Below are 17,669 nucleotides of genomic sequence, written 5' to 3'. Positions count from 1 at the left end.
AAATACAAAATTAACCAGGCATGGTGGGACCTGCTTGTAGTACAAGCTACTTGGAAGGCTAAGGCAGGAGAATGAGAATCACTTCAACCTGGGAGGTGGAGGTTGCAGCGAGCCAAGATCAAGCCACTGCACTTGAGCCAGTGACAGAGTGAGACTCTGTCTCCAAAAAGAAAAAAGTGTATTTCCACATAACTCTGCTCTAAGTCATTTGCTGGAAAGGAAATCCCTGGGTGTGTTATTAGAAATTATTTTTAAAAATAAGGGTGAAATGAACAGGCTTGTGAATATATCCTGGAGTACTTGACTGATAACTTCCCTAAGATCAACTTCTAGGAGGAAATTTCTGAATCAACCCACGTGCATTTTTATGAGACATTAAATTCAAATTGCTCTCCAGAAAAGATGTATCAATTCACTCCCCCAGGAATTCTAGGAAAAGCTGAATTGGGAGAATAGCATGAGAGTGCCTGTTTCTCCACATCTTGGCAAACATTTGGTTTTATATTTTTTTCCTAGGAAGTATTTTAATTTCACCTGATGGAGTGAAGCACATGGAGATGAGACTCTACATGAGGGTATCCAGAAATACTCCTTGCTTTAACTCTCTTTTGGCCCAGCCTATGGTATTCTTTCTGGGGAGAGGGTGGAAAGAAAATTTTGTACAAATACCTGGAATGGGGCTCATCAGGCTTAAACAGGGTTAGGATTAAGTGGGGAGGGGGGTCCAAGAGGCACATGGATAAACAAGCCCTTGATCTTGTTCTTCGGGAGGTGTCGCTGGTGCGCACTGGGACTATAGACCTTCCGGAAATGCCGGTGAGTTCTAACTATGCTCAGCATAGTCTTCTCTTCTGAGAGGTGCTGGAGGGCCCTCCAAGGGCATATGGGAAAGATCAAGTGGGCAGGGACTCTCTGCTTCCCCAGAGTATCCTCTATCTCTGTTTCATAAATTGGGTGTCCAAAAATATTTTATTTTTGAGAACATCAGCTCCATTATTAATTTAAAAAACACTGTCTTAGACCAACCACCGATTTTACCCACTACAAAATCAAAGCCTGCAGAGGGAAACCAACTTGTCCAAAGTGGCACAGCCCATCTCTGGCAGAGCTGACTTCTGCCTGATGCTCAGGTCAAGGCTTTCTCTTTGCCACAGTGACAAGTGCAGTGGCATTACACGTTAAGTGATTCACATACAGCCCTGGCAACATCTGCTAAAATTAAAAAGACAGAAAATATACTTTGCTTTTATCCACCCAGAAATCTCACTCTGAGAATCTGATCCAAAGAAATAAAAACATCAGAATATGTACAAAAATGCTAAAAAGATGAAATAGAACATTATCAAAGAACTTAAAACATTGGCCGGGCGTGGTGGCTCACGCTTGTAATCCCAGCACTTTGGGAGGCCTGGGTGGGCGGATCATGGGGTCAGGAGTTGAAGATCAGCCTGACCAACATGGTGAAACCCCATATCCACTAAAAAGACAGACAAAATTTAGCCAGGTATGGCGGCACATGTGCATGATCCCAGCTACTCAGGAGTCTGAGGCAGGAGAATCACTTGAACCTGGGAGGAGGAAGTTGCAGTGAGCCAAGATTGTGCCACTGCACTCCAGCCTGGGCAACAGAAGGAGAATTCATTTCAAAAAAAGAAAAAAAAATTAACTTGTGTTTTAAGTAAGAAAAGATGCAAAAATTAAAAAAAAAAACCATATATAATATGATCCAACATTTTATTAAATAGTGCAACCTTGCCCATGGCTGTTATGTATGTGTATGTGTACGTGTATAACCATACAGCTATGCAAATATATGTGTAGGGCTATGAAATATGGAGAAAAATACAGAGGTATACATTCTAGATGAAGACAGGGAGGAGAAAAGGAGGAAGAAAGGTAAAAAAGGACAAGAAAACAAAAGACTGCACACACATGCCAAGCATGTAGATGACCACACCACAGGTCATATAAAATTGCATAAATGGTAAGTGTACACTTTACAAAACTGCATATTTAAAACATGTTTTAAAATGATCATTCATGTCTGTGGGTCTAAAGAAGATTATAAAAACTTTTACACCTTTAGAAGTGTTTTAACACGTTGGTTCATTGAATCCTATAAATTCAGTGTGGGATAGAAGTTTCTGCATTTTACAGACCCAGAGAGGCTGAGTGACTTAGCCAAGCTCCTGAAACCAGTCAGCTGCAGGGCTGCGGTGGTCTCCACCTGTTTGACTCTGAACCTTGTGTTCCTTCCATTCTCTAGTGGAGGAAGGGTAACACCCTAGGGTGAAAGGTTTTGGAAGGAAAAAGAGAAGCCATATAGCTTATAAAATCGGTTTCCTTCACACAGCTGGGAGCAGTCTTGGTATGTGGCTTCTTTTTCTTTTTTAATTTTACATTGGCAATAATTACATATATTTATGGGGTGCAATATGATTATTTTGATATACGTATACATGATGAAATGTTACTCAAGATAATTAACATATCCATCAACTCAAATACTTACCATTTTTGTATGAGAACATTTGAATTTTACTTTCTTAGCAATTTTGAAATATACAAAACAGTATTATTGACTATTGTTACCATGCTGTGCAATAGATCTCAGAAATTTATTCCTCCAATCTGACACTTTGTGCCCTTTTCAATTTTTTATATTTTATAATTTTAAATATATATTTTATGCTTTCTTTCTGCTCTTGTTGCCCAGGCTGGAGTGTAATGGCACCATCTCGGCTCATCTCAACCTCTGCCTCCCAGGTTCAAGTGATTCTCCTGCCTCAGCCTCCTGAGTAGCTGGGATTACAGGCATGTGCCACCACATCCAACTAATTTTGTATTTTTAGTAGAGACTGGGTTTCTCCATGTTGGTTAGGTCAGTCTCAAACTCCCAACCTCAGGTGATCTGCCTGCCTTGACCTCCCAAAATGCTGAGATTACAGGCATGAGCCACTGTGCCAGGATTCATTTTTCATTTATATTTCAAACACCAACTTAAACCAGAGCCTTGTACTCTTGGACCCACGTTTCCCCATTCCCTCCCCACCCCCAGAATCTGGTACCAACTAATTTAATCTCTACTTCTGAGTTCAACGTCTGCAGATTCCACACATAAGTCAGATCATATAGTATTTGTCTTCCTGTGTCTGGCTTATTTCACTTAGCACAGTGTTCTCCAGGTTTCATCCATGTTGTCAAAAATGACAGCATTTCCTTTCGTTTAAGGGCAGGATAATACTCCATTGTGTATATACGCCACATTTTCTTTATCCACTCATCCGTCAATGAATACTTAAGTTGATTCCATCCGTATCTTGGCTATTGTGAATTATATTGCAATGAATATGGGAGTGCCAATGTCTCTCTGACATACTGATTCCACTTTCTTTGGACACATATCAAGAGTGGAATTGCTGGATCGAATGGTTCCATTTTCAGTGTTTTGAGGAACCTCCATTCTGTTTTCCGTAATGGCTGTACTAATTTGCATTCCCACCAACGGTGTACAAAGGCTCCCTTTTCTCCACACCCCTTGACGACACGTTTTATCTTTCCTTTTTAAATTTCAGAATATTTTTAGACTACATAAAAGTTGTGAAGATAATACAGAGAGTTCCTGTATAACTCACACCCTATCTTCCCTGCCGTTAACATCTTACGCTACTCTGGTGCATTTGTGTTAGCTATAGAGGCAGTACTGAGATATCATCATTAAATAATGTCCCTACTTTTCCCAGATTCCCTTAACTTTTGCCTCATGTCCTTTTTCTGTCCCAGGAGCCCATCCAAGATCCCACATTACATTTAGTCCTCGGTTCTTCTTAGGATTCCATTGGCTGTGAGATTCTCAGACTCTCCTTGGCTTCCATGACCTTGACAGCTTTGAGACGTGCTGGTCAGTTATGTTGCAGAATGAGCCCCAGCTGGAATGTTTCTGATATTTTTCTCATGATTAGACTGGGGTTATGGGATGTGGGGGAGGAAGCCTGCAGAGATAAAGTGTCACTTTCCTCGTATTCTATCAAGGGGACATGCATGACATCATCATGGATAATTCCCTTTGATGGGGTTCAGGACATGCTAACCCAAAATACGGCACCTTGGCGTTACAGAAAACAGCAGCAGAAGATTATAAAACTTAAACAGGTCGCTCTCTAACCATCCATTCACCTGCCCTTCTCCCTGAAACAGGTCATTTGTGAGCTAGCCTCCTTAGATAAATAAAAGAACATCCGTAACCCTGAAGCCACAGAGATGACAAGAATCTGATCAAATAGGCCTTGTTAAGTTCTTCCAGTTTATGACTATTAGATTATATCCTCTGTCCTTCAATCACACTTTCCTACAATCCTTCACTCATCATCAAACCTAAGCAGACAAATTTTCCTGTTTCTCTGGGTCTTCATTTCTGAAGGCTTTTATGTCCTGTAAAATTTGTACTAAATGTGTGGGCCAGGCAAGGTGGCCCACGCCTGTAATCCCAGCACTTTGGAAGGTGGAGGTGGGTGGATCACAAGGTCAGGAGTTCAAGACCAGCCTGGCCAACATGGTGAAACCATTTCTCTATTAAAAATACAAAAATTAAAAAAAAAATAAAAAATAAAAAAAAAATAAAAATACAAAAATTAGCCAGGCATGGTGGTGGTGTGTGCCTGTAGTGCCAGCTACTTGGGAGGCTGAGGCAGGAGAATCAGTTGAACCTGGGAGGCGGAGGTTGCAGTGAGCAGAGATCATGATACTGCACTCCAGCCTGGGCAACAGAGTGAGACTCCATCTTGGAAATATAATAAAATAAAATTGTGTGTGCTTTTCTCTTGTTCACCTGTCTTTTGTTATAGGTGCTTTAGCCATGAACTTAGTGATCGGTGAGAAAACAAAACATTTTCTCCCCTACAGCTTAATCCCTGGTAGAGGCACTGTGTGCCAGGGTTCTCCACTGTAAAGTCATTCTTTGGCCTCCCTTTCTATACTACGGTGTTTGGGAGGAAGTCACTACACTCAAATCACCCCAAAGGTGTTGGAGTTAGGCTCCACTGCCGTGACTGTAGAGAATCCACATCAATGACTTGGGATTCTTCTGTATAGGAGATTTGTCTCTTCTTCCTGGAAGGAATGAGACCTTTCTTCTGTGTTCCCGGGTGTGCACAGAGATCTGTTAGACAGCTTGGTGCTTCCCACCCTGGTTAGAATATCCACTGGGGAGCATCTCCCCAGAGCTTGAGAAACAGGTTCAACCTCGCATTGAAGCAGGCAGAAAGAACTCTGGCTGAGGGTTACGTAAGCTGTATTCTAAGCCTTGGTCTTGCCACCTTGGGTCAATTGCTTTCCATCTTTGAGTGTCTTCTAGTTACCGCTGGTGACTAACAAATTCGCCCGGCACTTGGTGGCCTGAAACAATCATTTTATTTTGCTCAAGATTTCGTGTCAGGAATTCTGGAAAGCCTTAGTTGGGGAGCTCTTGCCCAGGGTCTCTCATATAGTGCAGTCAAATGTTGGCAGATGCCAAAGGCATCTGACGGTGCAATTGGTCTGGGGATCTAAAGTGGCTTGTAGTTGCCACGTGACACTGGCTGTCAGCTGCTCAGCTGGGTGGTTGACAACAGCGTCCACACATGACCTGACTATAGGGCAGTCTCAGGGGAGTTGGGGAGTTGGGGAGTTGGACTTCTTATATCACCATAAGCAAGAATGTTCCAGCAAATAAGGTGGGAGCTGCTTCACCTTTTAGGACTCAGCGTCAAAAAGCACACAGCATTATTTCCTATAGCCCATTGATTTTAAGAAGGTCACTAAAGGCAGCCCAGATTCAAGTAGAGGTGACATAAAACTCATCACTCGAAGGGAGAGGTGTCAAAGAATTGACAGCTGTTAAATACACACACATACATTTATGCACTTTGTATATATTTTACATATTATATATTACATGTACAAATATTGAGTATATATTAGAAGATATATATATATATGTGTATATATATATACACACACACATATAGGCACGGAGTCTTGCTCCATCATACAGGCTGGAGTGCAGTGGCATGACCATAGCTCACTGTAACCTCAAACTTCTGGGCTCAAGTGATCCTCCTGCCTCAGCCTCCAAAGTAGCTAGGACTACAGGTATATACCACCACACCTAGCTAATTTTCCATTTTTTTGTAGTGATGAAGTCTCACTATGTTGTCCAGGCTGGTCTCAAACTCCCAGGCTCAAGCAATCCTCCCTCCTTAGCCTCCCAAGTAGCTGGGACCACAGGTGTGTGCCACCACACCCAGCTCATTTTTTGCATTTTTGATAAAGATGGGGTTTCACCATATTTCCCAGGCTGATCTCAAAGTCCTGAGCTCAAGTGATCCACCCACCTCAGCCTCCCAAAGTGCTGAGATTACAGGTATGAGTCACCATGCCAAGCCTAGAAATATTAGCTTTTATCAGAAGGCTTGAGCCCCACTGGTGCTGTCTCCCTTTTATGAAGGGGGAAAAAGGCATTGTGGTGGACAAGGGAAAGCGTGAGGTTACATAGCAAGCTAGAGTCAGAGCCAGGACTCAAAGCCAGGTGTCCAGGCACCAGGACCTGTGTCTCTTCCTCGAAGTCCATGACCAGGACGTAGAGAAGGTGGCCCCAGCTCAGCTGCCAGACAAACCCCCAAACGACCCGGCTCTCCTTTGACACTGCACCAGGGCTTTCTGCCTTCCGTTTAGTAACTTAAGAATGCATTTATTAATCAACCCTCTTCCTGGTGACAGTGCTTGGAAATGAAGATCTTTAGTTTGGGAGTGGCCAAATTTTTAAATTTTTATTTTTTTGAGACAGAGTCTCACTGTCACCCAGGCTGGAGTGCAGTACCATGATCTCGGCTCACTGCAACCTTCACCTCCTGGGTTCCAGTGATTCTCATGCTTCAGCCTTCCAAGTAGCTGGGATTACAGGCATGCACCACTATGCCCCGTTAATTTTTTGAATTTTTCATAGAGATAGGGTTTGGTCACATTGCCCTGGCTGCTCTCGAACTCCTGAGTTCAGGCAGTCCACCCATCTCAGCCTCCCAAAGTGCTATGATTACAGGCGTGAGCCACCGTGCCCGGCCTGCAATGTGCATTTTCTTATGCATCTTCTGGCAATGTGCATTTTCTTTCTTTTTTTAAATTTAAAGTGTTTTGTTATTTTAAAAAAGGTTTTGTGGGTACATAGTAGGTGTATACATGTATGGGGTACATGAGATATTTTAACACAGGCATACAGAACATAATCACATCAGGATAGATGGGGTATAAATCATCTCAAGCACTTATCCCTTCCTTGTGTTACAAACAATCCAACTTTGCTCTTTTAGTTGTTGTTGTTTTGCCAGTCAGATGGTTTAAATGGATTCTTTATTTTTTGTTCAACTTTTATTTTAAGTTCCGGGGTACACGTGCAGGATGTGCAGGTTTGTTACATAGGTAAATGTGTGCCATGGCGGTTTACCGCACAGATCAACCCATCACCTTGGTGTTAAGCACAGCATCCATTAGCTATTTCTCTTAATGCTTTTCCTCCCCCAGCCCCATCTTTTAGTTATTTTGAAATGTACGATAAATTATTGCTGACTGTGGTCACCCTGTTGTGCTGTCAAATACTAGATCTTATTCATTCTGGCTCTATGTTCACATCCAGTAACCACCCCCACATGCCATCCAGTCCCCCACTGCCTTTCCCACCCTCTGGTAACCATCCTTTTACTCCATCTTCATGAATATAGTTGTTTTCATCTTAAACTCATATTAATAAGTGAGATAACACACAAAGCTTGTCTTTCTGTGCCTGCCTCATTTTACTTGATACAGTAACCTCCAGTTCCGTCAACGTTGGTGCAAATGACAGGATCTCATCCTTTCTTGTGGCGAATAGTACTCCATCATGTACATGTGCCACATTTTCTTTATCCATTCGTCTGTAGATGGATGCTTAAATAGCTTCACCTTTTGACTGCTGTAAATAGTGCTGCAATAAACGTGGGAGTGCAATGAGCATTTTCTTATGCATATGCTAGCAATGTGCATTCAATCTTTACAATAGTGAGTACCAAGATTATTGTCATTTTGCAGATAGAGAAACTGAGCTTTAGAGATTTAAGATCACATGTCCATACAGATTTATATCCAAATTAGTCTGACACAAAATTTCCTTATGATAAACTATGCATCTTGGCACTTGATTTTATTCCTGAGAGCATTATAATGCTTATACTGTACACTGCATTCACTCGCCTTACGTTGCTCCCTCTTTTTTTTTGAAGGATGTCAGACTTCCTCCCAGCCATACTGAGGGTACCTTGAAGTCTGAGACTAAGCTGCTTTTCTCTCTTGTCTGTGGTGGAGAGATACAAATGAATACTTATTAAATGTAACTCCGAATTGACTATCTCTTTGCTTCTGACATGGACATGTAGAGAAGTTATAAACTACCTTGTACATTTAGACAAATTGTTTTTCTACAAATATTCTATGGGGTTTAAAAGTAAGAGCAAAAGATGTGGCCATTCCTCACAACTGTTATGGCAATAAGGAAATACGCATTCGTGAAATGCATTAATAATCTCCCATCTCCAGAGAGTCAAGAATTTTAACTGTATTGTTTTTCCAGATCCACTGACAAGTTGCGAACTTAAGTGGGGCTCCACATTCTCTTCCAATTCACCACTGACAAAGCCATTTGCAGACAAAGCCAGTCCCACCAACAGGATCTTCTAAATGCAATTTGCAAATCTAGTTACCAGAGACCATAATTCCATCTTTTCTCTTTAGTACCTGCCTTCTTCTAAGCAGTAGACAAGTGTGGGAAAGACGGTGCTAAATTAAGGGTTAGAATACCTGGTTTCTTTGATTTTTAAAAATATATTCTTTTAAACTACAAAAAATACTCTTTTAAAATGACAGATGCATATATTCAGAAAATGTGTAGCTCAGTGAAATACTGCGAAATGAACATCCACGTAACCACCACTGAGGTCTTGTGTGAGACACTGGGAAAGTCACTAGAGTGAGCAATGTCTCCAGCTGCTGGAAAAGGATCTTCTCAACCATAATATGTGTAATTAATTCATTTTATTTTTAAAGTTCCAGGGTACGCGTTCAGCATGTGTGGATTTGTTACACAGGTAAACATGTACCATGGCGGTTTGCAGCACCAATCAATCCATCACTTAGGTATGAAGCGCAGCATGCATTAGCCCTTTTCCCTAATGCTCTCACTCCTGACAGGCCCCAGTGTGTATTGTTCCTCTCCCTGTGTCCATGCCTTTTCCTTGTTTAGCTCCCACTTATAAATGAGAACGTGGTGTTTGATTTTCTGTTCCTGCATTAGTTTACTGAGGATAACAGCTTCCAGCTCCATCATGTCCCTGCAAAGGACATAATCTTATTCCTTTTGACAGCTGTATAGTATTCCATGGTGTATATGTACCGCATTTTTTTCTCCAGTCTATCATTGATGGGCATTTGTTGCTTCCAGGTCTTTGCTATTGTGAATAGAGCTGCAATGAACATGAGTGTTCGTGTGTGTTTATAATAGAACAATTTTAACCCTTTGGGTATATACCCAGCAATGGGATTGTTGGGTCAAAGGGTATTTCTGGTTCTAAACATAATATGCTGTTTTTAGTCACTACCTCCTACTCCATGAGTTAGGTGAACTATAATTTATCAACGTCTGTGTTGTTGGGCCTTTAGGTTGTTTGTGTTTTCTTATTTATTATGAATAACCTTTTAAGAAATAGCTTGTTCCTCAATCTTGCTCGTATTCTAGTGATTCCTTAGGAAAACCTCCTGGAAGAGGAATTTCCAGGTCAAAAGGGAACGATTTTAGAGCCTTCTCAAGGCACATAATTAGTATGAAGAAAAATTTTCTATGACCTGAGTTTATTTTGTCATATGAACTCGAGTAATAGAAAACATGTATTCACTGAATGACGATGTTGATTTTGAGACTAGACAATCAAGAGGAAAGCATGCAGGCAAAGAATAGTCTACTTTAGATGCAAAAAGATTTCAACTTGCCATTGTCAAAAATTGTTAGTTTAGTTCAAACTCTCCTGCTTCCACAAGAGGCTTTGAAACAGTTTTAGATGAAAACACCAACATCATGAAGTCAAAAGCCATTACAAGCAGAGCACAATGGCAACAGCTAACTTGCAAAATTGCTTTTAAAAAGCACTCAACACCCAGCTCATAGTGGAAAATCTCTTTTAACGTCCAGCCAAGACCTGGCCACTAGAGGGCACTAACAATACATATTTCCAGCCAGTACCCACACCACAGCAATCGAGGTTGGTTTTCTGTCCTTTTTTATCCTATCAGCCAGAAACACAAAAGGACAATAGCCCTGAGAACTGCCCCAAACCAGTGGGAATCTTCTAGCAAATAGGCCAGAACCTTTGCTGGCATGTGTCTTCTATCTTCCAAAATCTGATAACTTTAATATTCTGTGAAAAAAAACTTGTGGCTTTAACCATGAGAGGAAATCTATCAGCATATGGAGGGAAACAGACTTTGCTCAAAATAACCTGTGGCTTTTTAAACAAAGTTTTCGATGCCTTTTTCACTTCTGATGAATCAGGTTCACTACCGAGTGACATAGCCCTCATCAATTTCCTCTCTGCACCATTTGGCTTCCAAGGAGGTGCTCTTGGCTTTTATTTCCTGCATGTTAAAGGAAATTTAATAAGAGTGATGGTTTAATGTGTAGCCAAATATCACAGAGCCTATAACTGGAGTGTTTTGTAAGGATTAATAATTCATATGAAATGGGTACACTAGTGGATGATGCGCTTATTCTTGGTATCCCTAAAAAGAACTCCAAATCTCCAGGCTCCTTGAGCTGAGAGATGGGCAACAAATAGTAATGAATTGGAAGAACTGAATGCTTTCTAAGTCCCACAGTGTTGGGGTTGCTAATATTGCAATGTTAGCATCTGTGTCTGTTTGCTGCGTCTCTCAACAAAATACACACCTGGCTTCACTGAGGAGGACAGAAATACCCTTAGACATTTACCCTATGCCTCAAACCAAAGCAGGCTCTCTGAGCAGTCTAAGTTTTCTTATTGACCAGGCTTCAGATTCCGAGCCTGGCTTCAAAGAGAATTCAGCTCCTCCGTGAGCAGAGGGGAGAGGAAGAAATCAGTCATTGACTTTAAATTGCCCTGTAGCTTTTATTCTTAATTGAAAAGGTGCCTGGAATTCTGATGTTTCCCCCAACATTAGGACCAGAGAGGAGGTGCAAGTAAAGGAATTTGGGTCCACTTTTGAAAATGGAGGTGCGTAACCACTCATGAGCCCCTACTTTAGCAAATGAAGCTGCCCCATATTCAGAAAATATCTTCTTGGTGGCCTCCTTGGCTAGAAAGCCATATGTCTTCATTTTAATGGTCTCTTCATTTATCCTCAATGAGTTTCTGCACCTCTGAGCTTCAGTCTTTCTGGTTATCAGCAAACCACAGGAGCCTGATAATTTTGGAAGGGGCACATTCCGATGAGAAAATACCTATCTCCATAACTTTCTGCCACGAAAGAAGAAGAAAATGCCTTGGCAAAGATAAATGACCCCAGTTTTCATGCAGATCCGACATCCGTCTTGGCAAAAACTAAAACCAGTTTGCAGGAATTAAAAACGTGGCAAGGAGGTTAGACAGTCATTCCAGCAGACGAAGGTCCGTGAAAAGATAAGCTTAATTCTTTGGAAAACGAGGCGCTCTGACCACCAATGCCTTGACGTTCTTCACATCCTTTTTCTTTTTTTGAGAGAAATTTCTTCTCTATGCTTTCCTTTTCTTGCTTGAATGTTTATCCATGGAAATGGTTGGTTATTTAAACCAATAACAAATCTCTAATATTGCTCTTGGCTGAAAACTTCTGAGAGAGGATGTGACAGAGACTTTCTTCAGAAAACAAGCACGTGAACTTCTAGGCTGCCAGGCAGTACCTTAGACCCCATTAGAGCACAAAGAGAAAGAAACACATTTAATCAAAGAGCCCTTTCCCACACCCTCCCCTTTTCCCTAGTCAGTGTTTTGAATCCGATGAGTGTTGTGTCAATGTTGGTTCCTAAGTTTGTGGTTTGTCAGAAGGGTTCAAAGGAAGCGTCTGATATTTGGATGTAGTATAACTCAGTGGAATGTCTTGATCGTGTCTCAGAAATGGTCTCTACCATGAGGCAACAGGTCAGTGATGGAGGCCAGAAAAATAAAAGACTGCCCAGATTCTTCGGGGTAAGTTTACTCTCAAGATGGAGCTTCGCAACCATCAGGCTGAGGAAGTCCTCTCTGTATTGCTGGCTCTTCTCCTGCTTTTTCTTGGATGTATGTGTGTGTTTAAATCTTCTAAGATAACTGGTCTTAAAGACCCAGAGCTTGAAAGTAAAAACTTAACATTGGAACAGAAAAGTTCCCAAGATATGGGCTGCAGAGGATTTTACCATAAATTTAAAATGTAGTGCATTTTCACCTAGTGTGGACACTTAAAACTGAATGCCAATAAGTCTCCTGGGAACCAGATAAGAATGATAAAGGGAAGGGCTTTTAAAACTTTGTGTAGAATCACATAGACGTTTAACACTGAATTAAACAGAAGCCTGAGATGCACACATAGAATCTAGAGAGATCAGGTGGCTTGCCCAGGCGCACTTTATAACTGGTAGTGATGATGGTGGGGATGGTGATGGTGGGGATGATGGTGGTGATGGTGATGGTGATGGCGGTGGTGATTATGGTGGTAATGGAGGTGTTGATGGTGGTAGTGGTGGTGATGACAGTCATAATGATAGTGGTGATGGCTGGTATTAGCGTTGATGATGGTGGTGATGGTGATGATTGTGTTGGTGAGGTGGTGGGGGTTATGGTGGTGGGAGGGATGATGGAAGTAGTGATGGTGATGATAATTGTGTGGTGGCGGTGGTGGTCAATATGATGATGCTCTGGGGGTGACAGTAGTTGTGGTGGTACTGGTGGTGAGGATGACAGAGGTGGAGGTGATGATAAAGACTAGATTTCCGAATCTGAAGGTTTCTAGTGCCTAACTCTCTTAGACCTTTAACCTGGTATGTTTTATCAAAGAATGTTGGAGGTAAAAGTAGACTTGTAGGAGAATACACAGAAGGTTGTAAGGGTGGTGTCAAGTTTTAATGTTTAATGTGTCAAGTTTACTGTATTTTTTCATGATAAAAATAATAATACTCATTGAAGTATATATGAAAAATATATAAAAGTTACAGGATAAATAGGTATATCTGAGATGTACAATTTCAGGGCATGTTTGCTTCTGGTTTTCAATATGTATGTTTTGAAGGACATTTTTAAACTACATATTGGTTTTGTTTTTATAATCTGGAAAAAGAAAGGGTTTAGAGTGTCATTAAGAGCCCTTATTGTAATGCTTTCCTGACACAATAGTGTCTATATAATTATTCTGATATGATAAATAAGAAAACTGAGAGTCTAACTTGCCTCAATATCTCACCAAGAATAAATGGCAGGGCCAGAATTAAATACCAGGTCTCCCCCGCTCCAAAGTGATGCTCATATCCAGTGTATGTCACTGTCTCCTGACGGTGGTCCTTTGGGTCATCGCAGAAACAGTGTCCCCAAGGATGACAACTCAGGGATGTGACAGCGATCTGGCTACAACGTCTGCCACCCCATTGATCACCAGGGTTGAATTGGCTGATCTCTACTGGCTGGGAGGGTGTTCTCCCTCACCACTCCATGCGCATTCCTCCCAAAACTGCCCGCTCAGTCAAGGAAGATGACTCTTACTGAGAGAAGAAGACTGTACTTCAGCCAAGGGTGTAGGAGTAGCTGCTCCGCCCTCCTAGAATCTCCAGACAAGCCCTCCGGAAGCCTTAGAATGTGGTCTTCTGATAGTTTTTATAATTCAAGCTTCTCAGACCACCTCATCCTGAGTTTTGTTCTAAAGCAAATGTTGCTTTAGTAAGATTCTTTTGAACCTGGGGTCTAGTCTTCCTGGAATCACAGTCTTTTAAGAATTGGACATGTTCTTGGCAGCCTTCTATTCCAAACTCTATCCTTGGTGCAGAAATGCTTTCTTAAGATTCCAGGTATATGGTCTTCACTTTGTTCATGAATGCTGCCTTGACAGAGAGATCTTGCTCTCTGACAAAGACACACGCACATGCATGCGCGTGCACACACACACACACACACACGAAGACCTCTATCTTTTAAAATCTCAACCACATGTTGAGATGAAATTGACTTCACAAGTAAACTTCATCAATTATTCAGAAGGAGGCTGTTTTCTTTTTAACAGCACAATTCTCTACATACTTGTGGGCAGCAGCTTCTGTCCCCAGGACTGGCAGTCACAGACCGCTTTATCTGTCTCAGCTTCCTGGATCCCTTTCTCTTGGTATTTCTTGTCCTTCACAAACACTGGAACCCCAGACCTGAATCCTCAGGCTGTTCCCAAAAAACAAAACTGTGGTTCAGATGCTATTCTGTGACTGTAGCCCAACATGCCTCTGAGTAATTATTTTATCTTAATTAATTAATTAAATTATTGAGATGGAGTCTTGCTCTGTCACCCAGGCTGGAGTGCAGAGGCATGATCTCAGCTCACAGCAACCTCCACCTCTTGAATTCAAGTGATTCTCCTGCCTCAGCCTCCTGAATAGCGGGGATAACAGGTGCACACCACCCTGCCTGGCTAATTTTTGTATTTTCATTTAGTACAGATGGGATTTCACCATGTTGGCCAGGCTGGTCTTGAACTCCTGACCTCAAGTGATTCACACGCCTCAGCCTCCCAAAGTGCTGGGATTACAGCCATCAGCGATCATACCTGTACAGCTCTGAGTTATTTCTTTAAACAAATTTATTGAGATATAAATCACACACATCATACAATTCACTATTGAAAGTATACAACTCAATGGTTTTCAATATTTTTACAAATATAGACAACTATCACCATGGTTCATTTTTGCGCATTCAAAAAGAAACTTTGTGCCCTCTAGCTATGATTCCCCTAACCTCTGTCCCTCCCAGCCCCTGGCAACTGGACATACACTTTCTGTCTCTCTAGATTTTCCTGTTCTAGACATTTTATATTAATGAATCATGCAATATGTGGTTTTTTATAACTAGTTTCTATATTCATTCATTCTCACTCTGCTACAAAGATACTACCAGAGACTAGGTAATTTATAAAGAAAGGAGGTTTAAGTTACTCACAGTTTCACATGGCTGGGGAGGCCTCAGGAAACTTACAATCACGGCAGAAGGCTGAAGGGAAAGCAAGGCACATCTTACATGGCGGCAGGAGAGAGAGAGAGGCAGAAGGGGAAAATGCCAGATGCTTATCAAACAACCAGATCTCCTGAGAGAATTCACTCACTCTCACAAGAACAGCAAGGGGGAAATTTGCCCCCATGATAAGTCACCTCCCACCAGTTCCCTCCCTCAAAACGAGGGGATTACAATTTGAGATGAGATTTGGATGGGGACACAGAGCCAAAACATATCTACTTCTTTCAGTCAGCATCATATTGTCTATGTTCATTCAAGTGTGGCACATATAGGTACTTCCCTCTTTTTATAGCCGAATAATATTTAACATTTAAACTTGAGTTTAAATTCATTACTTAATGTTACCTAGCAATATTCCAAATTTTAGATTTTTTTAAATCATGCAAATCTGAGATATTCTTTTTATCATCTCCAAACAGGGCTGCCTTCAGGATCATTATTGGCGATAAGATGGACAGAGGTGTCTTCAAAGCCAAGTTTGACACTGAAACAGTGTTTTCCCAAAGTAAGTTCTCCAAGTATCTATTTCCATGAGATAGGAATAGATATGAAAAAGGAAGCCATCACCCAGAGGGCATGGACCACTTCAGTCTCTTGGTCTGTTTCTACCCAGAGACTAAAGAAATGCCACGTTTCTGAGGCAATGGGATCCTGTGGGTCCTGGGAGATGGGGGCATAGGGACCCAGTGGGTCGCTTGCACTACACCAGGTTTGAAGACTGATCACCAATCTCCCCCTGCCACTGGAGTAAAGGTCTTGAGCAGACAGCAGCTTTCTGGAAAGAAGTTCCTCCTTGTTTCTCTTCCTGGTTCTTGGGGCACATCTTCCACCATCCCATAGGAATCAGTGCCAAGGACTAAGGTGACTTTGGCTCAGTGAGAAGCTGCAGTTGTTTTCCACCCAAATTCCATGTCACAAGAATTCTTGGCTAGCAGATGAAAGATGGGTAAGCGTGTATATGAGACTGGAATCTTCTGCTTCCCCTGTAACACATTCACCCACCCCACTATTCTTTGCTCTGACAGGAAGAAATTTTACCCAGATATCAGAGAGGCCAACTTGGCAATGGTATTCTCCAGGAGGTCTTTGTTTTATTTCAAGTTTAAATCAGAAGGGATCATGCAAACTCTAAGACCCCCTTACTGGGCTTAAAACATTTTTCTTTAAGAGAAAGATCAAAGATTCAGGACCTCAGGGAGAAAGGGTTGGAGGGAAAAATAACGGCAAAGCATGGGTAGAAATGTTCGTGTGGCTTAAAAGACAGGCCGGTTTAATACCTTCTTTTATTATAACTGTTTTTCCTCAGGTAGACCCCAAATATCTCCTCATAGCCATGTAATCATTGCAACATTTGGAAAGTGCTTTGTAGCAGTTTATAAATCGCTTGCACATATATTCTTTCTCCTCTTCCTCCTCCTCCTCTTTCTTCTCTCCTTTCTCCTTCCCCTGCTCTCCCTCCTCCACCTTTTCCTTCTCCCTTCCTATCTCTTTTTGCCTTTCTGTCTCTCTATCTCTTCCTCTGCATTTAGATCCTCACAACAATCCTTCAAAGAACTTGTTACCAGCAAGAAAAACTGAGCCTTGGGCCAAGAAAGAGACTTGCCTCCCAGCTAGTAAGAGGGCCCAGCTAGGCTTTTCAGACTCCCATGCTAACATTTTCTCTCTGCTCTACCAAGTAAAGTCTTAAGAACAGAATTCTGAGACTCCCTGGGCAGTGGGTTGTGGGTTTGGGGGTTGGGGTCTGCTAGTTATGGAAACAAAGGCACTCACAGAAGCCTGAAAGTCTCTCTGCCCTTGTTAATTCTTAATTAAGTGCATCGCCTCCTCCTCATCCCAAATCAGCCTCCTAGAGACAATTATATGATTTTATTTTGTTTTCTTTGTCTGTTTGTCTGACCTGCTTATCTCTCCTGCTTTAAAGTCAGCTTCTAAAGTGCACATTAAAGGTGATTAGAAGACTCGGGCTGTCCTCGGTCATTAGTGAGTGCTTTGGAGGGAGTGCTGCTTCCACCGCGCAGTCCCGGTCCCTTCCATCATGCATCACTGACTGCCAGCAGGCCTGCCCGTCTCTCTGGCTTCCCTCACCAGTGTCTGCCCCGGATCGAGCTGCAGATCGGAGGGGCTGGAGACGAGTTTAATTTAAAGACGAGCCCCCCTTGTGCTGCTAAAGGAAATGGCGTGTCAGCTACGTCAAAAATAGATACTGTTGCGCAGATATATGGACAGGGAGGTGGACGCCGCCCCTGCCATTCATTACCTGGATTGCCTTTAAATGTCAAAACAAATCCTTCTCCGGTCCTTCTCCAAAACTTAAATCATCAAGAGAGACAGGGTCAGCCTCTGCAGTTTGGAATGCTGGAG

General features: G+C 42.0%; 1 long non-coding RNA gene across 1 annotated transcript; it reads right to left on the bottom strand.

Moving 5' to 3' along the window:
• Positions 1 to 7,807: 7,807 nt before the first annotated feature.
• LOC118144349 (uncharacterized) lies at positions 7,808 to 17,455 on the bottom strand. The gene is made up of 3 exons (XR_004729107.3): positions 17,206 to 17,455; positions 15,234 to 15,284; positions 7,808 to 7,993 (listed from the first exon to the last, which is right to left on the bottom strand). It is a non-coding gene; the product is annotated as an uncharacterized LOC118144349 (long non-coding RNA).
• Positions 17,456 to 17,669: the final 214 nt, after the last annotated feature.

This window comes from Callithrix jacchus, chromosome 9, assembly GCF_049354715.1.
Source record: "Callithrix jacchus isolate 240 chromosome 9, calJac240_pri, whole genome shotgun sequence".
NCBI classification, from domain to species: domain Eukaryota; kingdom Metazoa; phylum Chordata; class Mammalia; order Primates; family Cebidae; genus Callithrix; species Callithrix jacchus.
This window is presented reverse-complemented; position numbering and strand designations above follow the sequence as displayed.